The following is a 7,500-nucleotide window of genomic DNA, read 5'->3' as shown; positions in this document are numbered from 1 at the left end:
TTGTGCTGGCGGTGACCATGGCTGCCTGCTCCTTTGGTTCACGATGTCCCCGCCGAAGGCGGCGTACTTTAAAGTACTGCAGCTCGAGCGCACAAGGTGCGCGGGGAATTGTTAGCGGCGCCGTGCTTGTGCTGGCGGTGACCATGGCTGCCTGCTCCTTTGGTTCACGATGTCCCCGCCGAAGGCGGCGTACTTTAAAGTACTGCAGCTCGAGCGCACAAGGTGCGCGTGGAATTGTTAGCGGCGCCGTGGTTGTGCTGGCGGTGACCATGGCTGCCTGCTCCTTTGGTTCACGATGTCCCCGCCGAAGGCGGCGTACTTTAAAGTACTGCAGCTCGAGCGCACAAGGTGCGCGGGGAATTGTTAGCGGCGCCGTCGTTGTGCTGGCGGTGACCATGGCTGCCTGCTCCTTTGGTTCACGATGTCCCCGCCGAAGGCGGCGTACTTTAAAGTGCTGCAGCTCGAGCGCACCATGTGCGTGGGGAATTGTTAGCGGGGGCGTCGTTGTGCTGGGGGCTGACTGTCCCTAGTGGGTATAGGATAATGTTAATGTACGGGGATCGCTGGGCGGCACGGACTTGGAGGGCCGAAAAGGCCTGTTTCCGGCTGTATGTGTATGATATGATATGATATGATGCCTGCCTGCTCATTTGGTTCATGATGTCCACGCGGCAGGCGGAATATTTTAAAAGCACTGTTCTGTACGAAGTGCACAATGTCCGTTGGGGAAATGCAGCTGGGGGTCGGTCGACCGGCTGACGACGCCTGCCTGCCGATTTGGTTCACGATGTCCCCGCCGAAGGCGGCATACTTGAAAGTACCGCCGTTCGCGGCGCGCAATTTGCGGGGGGAGGAATTGTTAGTGCACGTCTGTGTGCTAGGTGACGATGCTTGCCGACTTGGTTCATGCCGTCCACGCCGAAGACGGCGCCGTTTAAAGTACTGCCGCTCGAGGTGCACAATTTGCGGGGGAATTGTTAATGGGCGTCGGCGTGCTGGGTGACGATGTGGAGATGTGGAACGCCGAGCCAGATCTATCTTATTTGTTTGCTTGGCCCACTGGACTTTGCATGGGCTTTGCAACACTGTGTGCTAGGTTAAATCACGGCCAATAGAGTGAGTGTTTTTAATGATCCTGATCTGATAAGGGGACTAGAGGTAAAAGAGCCGTTAGGAGGCAGTGATCACAACACGATAAGTTTTACTCTGCAAATGGAAAGGTAGAAGGGAAAATCGGAAGTGTCTGTATTACAGTATAGCAAAGGGGATTACAGAGGCATGAGGCGGGAGCTGGCCAAAATTGACTGGAAGGAGGCCCTAGCAGGGAAGACGGTAGAACAGCAATGGCAGGTATTCCAGGGAATAATGCAGAGGTTGCAGGATCAATTTATTCCAAAGAGGTGGAAAGACTCTAAGGGGAGTAAGAGACACCTGTGGCTGACAAGGGAAGTCAGGGACAGCATAAAAATTAAGGAGAGGAGGTATAACATAGCAAAGAAGAGTGGGAAGACAGAGGATTGGGACTCTTTTAAAGAGCAACAAAAGTTAACTAAAGAGGCAATGCGGGGAGAAAAGATGAGGTGCGAGGGTAAACTAGCCAATAATATAAAGGAGGATAGCAAAAGTTTTTTTAGGTACGTGAAGAGGAAAAAAATAGTCAAGGCAAATGTGGGTCCCTTGAAGACAGAAACGGGGGAATTTATTATGGGGAACAAAGAAATGGCAGACGAGTTAAACCGTTACTTTGGGTCTGTCTTCACTGAGGAAGATACACACAATCTCCCAAATGTTCTAGGGGCCGGAGAACCTAGGGTGATGGAGGAACTGAAGGAAATCCACATTAGGCAGGAAATGGTTTTGGGTAGACTGATGGGACTGAAGGCTGATAAATCCCCAGGGCCTGATGGTCTGCATCCCAGGGTACCTAAGGAGGTGGCTCTAGAAATAGTGGAAGCATTGGAGATCATTTTTCAATGTTCTATATAGATTCAGGATCAGTTCCTGTGGATTGGAGGATAGCAAATGTTATCCCACTTTTTAAGAAGGGAGGGAGAGAGAAAACGGGTAATTATAGACCAGTTAGTCTGACATCAGTGGTGGGGAAGATGCTGGAGTCAATTAGAAAAGACGAAATTGCTGAGCATTTGGATAGCAGTAACAGGATCATTGCGAGTCAGCATGGATTTACGAAGGGGAAATCATGCTTGACAAATCTACTGGAATGTTTTGAGGATGTAACTAGGAAAATTGACAGGGGAGAGTCAGTGGACGTGGTGTACCTCGACTTTCAGAAAGCCTTCGACAAGCTCCCACATAGGAGATTAGTGGGCAAAATTAGGGCACGTGGTATTGGGGGTAGGGTACTGACATGGATAGAAAATTGGTTGACAGACGGAAAGCAAAGAGTGGGTATAAATGGGTCCCTCTCGGAATGGCAGGCAGTGACCAGTGGGGTACCGCAAGGTTCGGTGCTGGGACCCCAGCTATTTACGATATGCATTAATGACTTAGACGGAGGGATTAAAAGTACCATTAGCAAATTTGCAGATGATACTAAGCTGGAGGGTAGTGTGAATTGTGAGGAAGATGCAATAAGGCTGCAGGATGACTTGGACAGGTTGTGTGAGTGGGCGGATACATGGCAGATGCAGTTTAATGTAGATAAGTGCGAGGTTATTCACTTTGGAAGTAAGAGTAGAAAGGCAGATTATTGTCTGAATGGTGTCAAGTTAGGAGGAGGGGGAGTTCAACGAGATCTGGATGTCCTAGTGCATCAGTCAATGAAAGGAAGCATGCAGGTACAGCAGGCAGTGAAGAAAGCCAATGGAATGTTGGCCTTCGTAACCAGAGGAGTTGAGTATAGGAGCAAAGAGGTCCTTCTACAGTTGTAGCGGGCCCTGGTGAGACCGCACCTGGAGTACTGTGTGCAGTTTTGGTCTCCAAATTTGAGGAAGGATATTCTTGCTATGGAGGGCGTGCAGCGTAGGTTCACTAGGTTAATTCCCGGAATGGCGGGACGGTCGTATGTTGAAAGGCTGGAGCGATTGGGCTTGTATACACTGGTATTTAGAAGAATGAGGGGGGATCTTATTGAAACATATACGATAATTAGGGGATTGGACACATTAGAGGCAGGAAACATGTTCCCAATGTTGGGGGAGTCCAGAACAAGGGGCCACCGTTTAAGAATTAGGGGTAGGCCATTTAGAACGGAGATGAGGAAGAACCTTTTCAGTCAGAGAGTGGTGAAGGTGTGGAATTCTCTGCCTCAGAAGGCAGTGGAGGCCAGTTCGTTGGATGCTTTCAAGAGAGAGCTGGATAGAGCTCTTAAGGATAACGGAGTGAGGGGGTATGGGGAGAAGGCAGGAACGGGGTACTGATTGAGAGTGATCAGCCATGATCGCATTGAATGGCGGTGCTGGCTCGAAGGGCTGAATGGCCGACTCCTGCACCTATTGTCTATTGTCTATTGTCTATAATCAACCACTTTATTTTGCCCGTCTTTGTGACTCCTCTTTGACACGTCGATCACCGCTGAGGCTGTTTTACCTGTTTCCCCTATGTACCGTAAGGTACACTCCTTACATTGAACTGCATACACCCCATTATTTCGCTCACGGGTTATCCTCTGTGCTATCCAGTCTCTCCTGTCACCCTGTTCTATGTTTTTGTCTATTACCCAGTGGGAGCAGGCCCCATATTGACATTAATTTGTAACCCTACTGCTCCCCTCGTCTGCTGGTTTTATCACCATCTCATGTTTATCCCTCAGCTCTGCCGTGGTCTCCCTCTCTTTTTTTCTGGTGAGGTTCGGCCTATCCTTTGTCATGGGCATATCCCAGGCTGTTTTAGTAACGTTCTTTTAAAACGTGTCGTGTTTGTTTGGCTTTACCCACGTTCCAGCATTAGAGGCCAATTTTTGCAATGTTTCCTGGGTGGGATTTGCCGGTTTTACAAATGGTGTCACTATCTCACCCTGCTTCCTGATACCCTTATGGGGTCGGCTCTGTTCTTGCAGAACCCTCGGGTGGTGCAGAGTCTGGGCCTTGTTATCAATATCTTGCCCTGCTTCCCGATACCCTTGCGGGTTCGGCTCTGTTCTTGCAGATCCCTCAGGTGGTGCAGAGTCTGGGCGGCATCGTCACCCAGCACACCGACGCCCACTGAAAATTACCCACGCACAGTGCGCGCCTGGAGCGGCAGTAGTTCAAACTACCCCTACCCCTACCCCTACCCCTACCGCTACCCCTACCCCTACCCCTACCCCTAACCCTAACCCTAACCCTAACCCTAACCCTAACCCTAACCCTAACCCTAACCCTAACCCTAACCCTAACCCTAACCCTAACCCTAACCCTAACCCTAACCCTAACCCTAACCCTAACCCTAACCCTGACCCTAATGCAGGCAGAGTTATTTATAAAGTGGCCCAGACTCTGCACCACCTGAGGGTTTTGTAACAGAACCAACCCCATAAGGGTTTCAGGAAGCAGGGCAAGATATTGATAACAAGGCGCAGACTCTGCACCACCTCAGGGTTCTGCAAGAACAGAGCCGACCCCATAAGGGCATCAGGAATCAGGGCAAGATATTGATAAAATGGCCCAGACTCTGCACCACCTGAGGGTTCTGCAAGAACAGAGCCGACCCCATAAGGGCATCAGGAAGCAGGGCAAGATATTGGTAACAAGGCCCACGGGGAAGGCGGCATACTTTGGGGTTATTTTGTAGTGAGTTTTGAAGGCATGTGCTAGTGTTACGCATACCGAGGGCGCGCAAAGTTCGGCGCGCCCGGGCCAAAACGCCTCTGCTGGCCGCGGCCGAGTCGGCCGACGGATTGCCACGGACTTGCTTGACGACCTGTCACTCTCCGTGCATCGGTTGCACGCCCGGTTCGTCCTTTCCATTTGTTTCATGATGTACACGCGGCAGGCGGAATATTTTAAAAGCACTGTTCTGTTCGAAGTGCACAATGGCCGTTGGGGCAATGCAACTGGGGGTCGGTCGACCGGCTGACGACGCCTGCCTGCCGATTTGGTTCACGATGTCCCCGCCGAAGGCGGCATACTTGAAAGTACTGCCGTTCGCGGCGCGCAATTTGCAGGGGGGAGGAATTGTTAGTGGACGTCTGTGTGCTGGGTGACGATGCTTGCCGACTTGGTTCATGCCGTCCACGCCGAAGACGGCGCCGTTTAAAGTACTGCCGCTCGAGGTGCACAATTTGCGGGGGAATTGTTATTGGGCGTCGGCGTGCTGGGTGACGATGTGGAGATGAGGAACGCCGAGCCAGATCTATCTTATTTGTTTGCTTGGGCCACTGGACTTTGCATGGGCTTTGCATCATTGTGTGCTACGTTAAATCACGGCCAATTGAGTGAGTATTTTTTATTCAACCACTCTATTTTGCCCGTCTTTGTGACTCCTCTATGACACGCCGATCACCGCTGACGTGTTAATCTGCGTGTTAGGTATCTCGGGGGTCAGTTGGACGGACAGATGTGTAAGGGTTTTGTTCGGAAGGATCGTTGAGTGTAAACGGTGAACGGGGGTTAAAGGCCCTGAGGTTTCAATCCTCTAAAGAATGTAAAAGGTCTGACGCGTTAGCTAGCAGCTAATGAGGTGAACCTAGCAGCTAATGAGGCTCTCTCTCTCTCTCACGGCCCCGGGACTCCCTCCCTCCCTCCTCCCTCTTGGAACCCTCCCTGCGTGGGGGGGGGGGGGGGCACGAAGAAAAAGAGGGTATAAGAAGAATCCAGTGGAAGGAGTAGGGACTGGGGGCGAGGTCAGACAGCCTATCCGGCTAATAAAGCATCATGAGGTTAGGTATAAACTCTGATGACTGCATAAACTCGCCCCTAATGGGGGGGGGGGGGGGGGGGCACTCTCTCCCCCACCCCTCTCTCCCCAGTGCCACTCCCTCCGACCCCCCCCCCCACTCTCTTCGTGTCGCTGGGCCCGCCCGGCACGGCCCCGAGGATCACTCCCCGCGCGGCAACGGGACACCGGGTCGCCGGGCCCGCAGGGTCGTCAGTCGGGCGGGGGGGGGAGGGTGGCCATGCCAGCAGCAGGAGAGGTTTCCAACGAACCCGCGACCGCAGCAGGACCGCCCGCGGCAGACATTTGGACCCAGCGGGTCCGTTCGGGATGGTTGCCGGGCCCGCAGCAGAGGTTTCCTTCCACCCAACGGGGGGGGGGGGGGGGGGGGGGGGGGCGGGGCTGCCCATCTTCCCGCTCGAAGCAACGGCCTCACCCTAACGGCCTCACCCTAACAACCCTCACCCTGACCCTAAACCGCTCGGTTCATGACTTCTCTCCGTTTGGTTCATGAATTCGCCATTTAGTTCACGACTTCTCCTGTTGGTTCCTGACTTCTACCTCGTGGTTCGTGATTCCGGCGGGTAGGTGGGGTGCCCGGATACTCTCGGCGAAAGGTGTTCAAGTGGCAACGGCGGTCCCGTAGATAAGACGGGTTCGGATGCTCGAGCGTGTCGAGTAAGCGCCGGATCGGCGCCGGGCGCCCCCGGCCGGCTGGCTTGCCCCCCCCCCCCCCCCCCCCACCCCCCCCCCCCCCTGGCGGCAGAAACGTGTATCGCGCCAGTGCCGCCGCTGAGGTCGAGATTGGCCGCCTCGACCGTTCGAAGCGTCGCAATTCCGGCGGGACTTCCGAACGCTCGTACCGCCAAGTCATCCGCGACATTCGAGAATTGCACTAAGTCCGAAAGCTGGCGTCGCTTCTTTTTTGCCCGCCGCAGGTTAACGATTTGACGGCGGAAGTCGAGGAGGTCCGATGTGCGGCCTTCAGCGGGGCCGCGGCGCGCCTTTCCCGCCAGGCCTATCGGCCCGTCTCCCGCCGGCCAGAAAATGGCATTTCTTGTCCGGGCGGTCCCGATCACGGTTAACGACTTACCACCGGAAGTCTCTATGACCCCGCAGTTTGCGGCCCCGCGGCGGGCGTCAGTGCGACACGACCGGACGGACGACCGGGCCGACTCCCGCCGACCTCAAAACGGTTTGTTTTGCGCGAAGATGGAGGTGGCGTGCCCGGAGATTTTCGGGAACACGATTTTCAGAGACACTTAGAAAAGATTGTGTGGTGAGGTGCAAAAATGTCAGGGAAGAAACCGAAGGGACACAAAAAGATCGGTAAAAGTAGCGCGACTCTGGGCGAGAGTCGGCGGACTCATTGACGGACATTGGTAATACAGTGAGAGTATTTTTTGCACCGAGTTCGAAGTGTGTGCCGGGCAGGCACCGAACCCCACCGAGACTGGCCCAGGCTGTGTGTCCTCTTGGAAAAACCCTCTGTTTCCGATCGATCTGGTGCCGCGTGTCTCACCGCAGGAGAGGCCGAGCGGGCCAGCGGACAAACAAAGGCCGCTGGTGTTTCAGGCTCGTTTGCCAGACTCCACAACGGGCGGGTCCTGCCGCGCGAGCGGTCAGGAACGAGACACGGCCAGGGTGAAAGTCCTGGGCGCGGGTGAGAACCGCAAGGCTCCACAC

The sequence above is a fragment of the Rhinoraja longicauda genome, unplaced genomic scaffold, assembly GCF_053455715.1.
Source record: "Rhinoraja longicauda isolate Sanriku21f unplaced genomic scaffold, sRhiLon1.1 Scf000100, whole genome shotgun sequence".
NCBI classification, from domain to species: domain Eukaryota; kingdom Metazoa; phylum Chordata; class Chondrichthyes; order Rajiformes; family Arhynchobatidae; genus Rhinoraja; species Rhinoraja longicauda.
Note: the sequence above shows the minus strand (reverse complement) of the source record.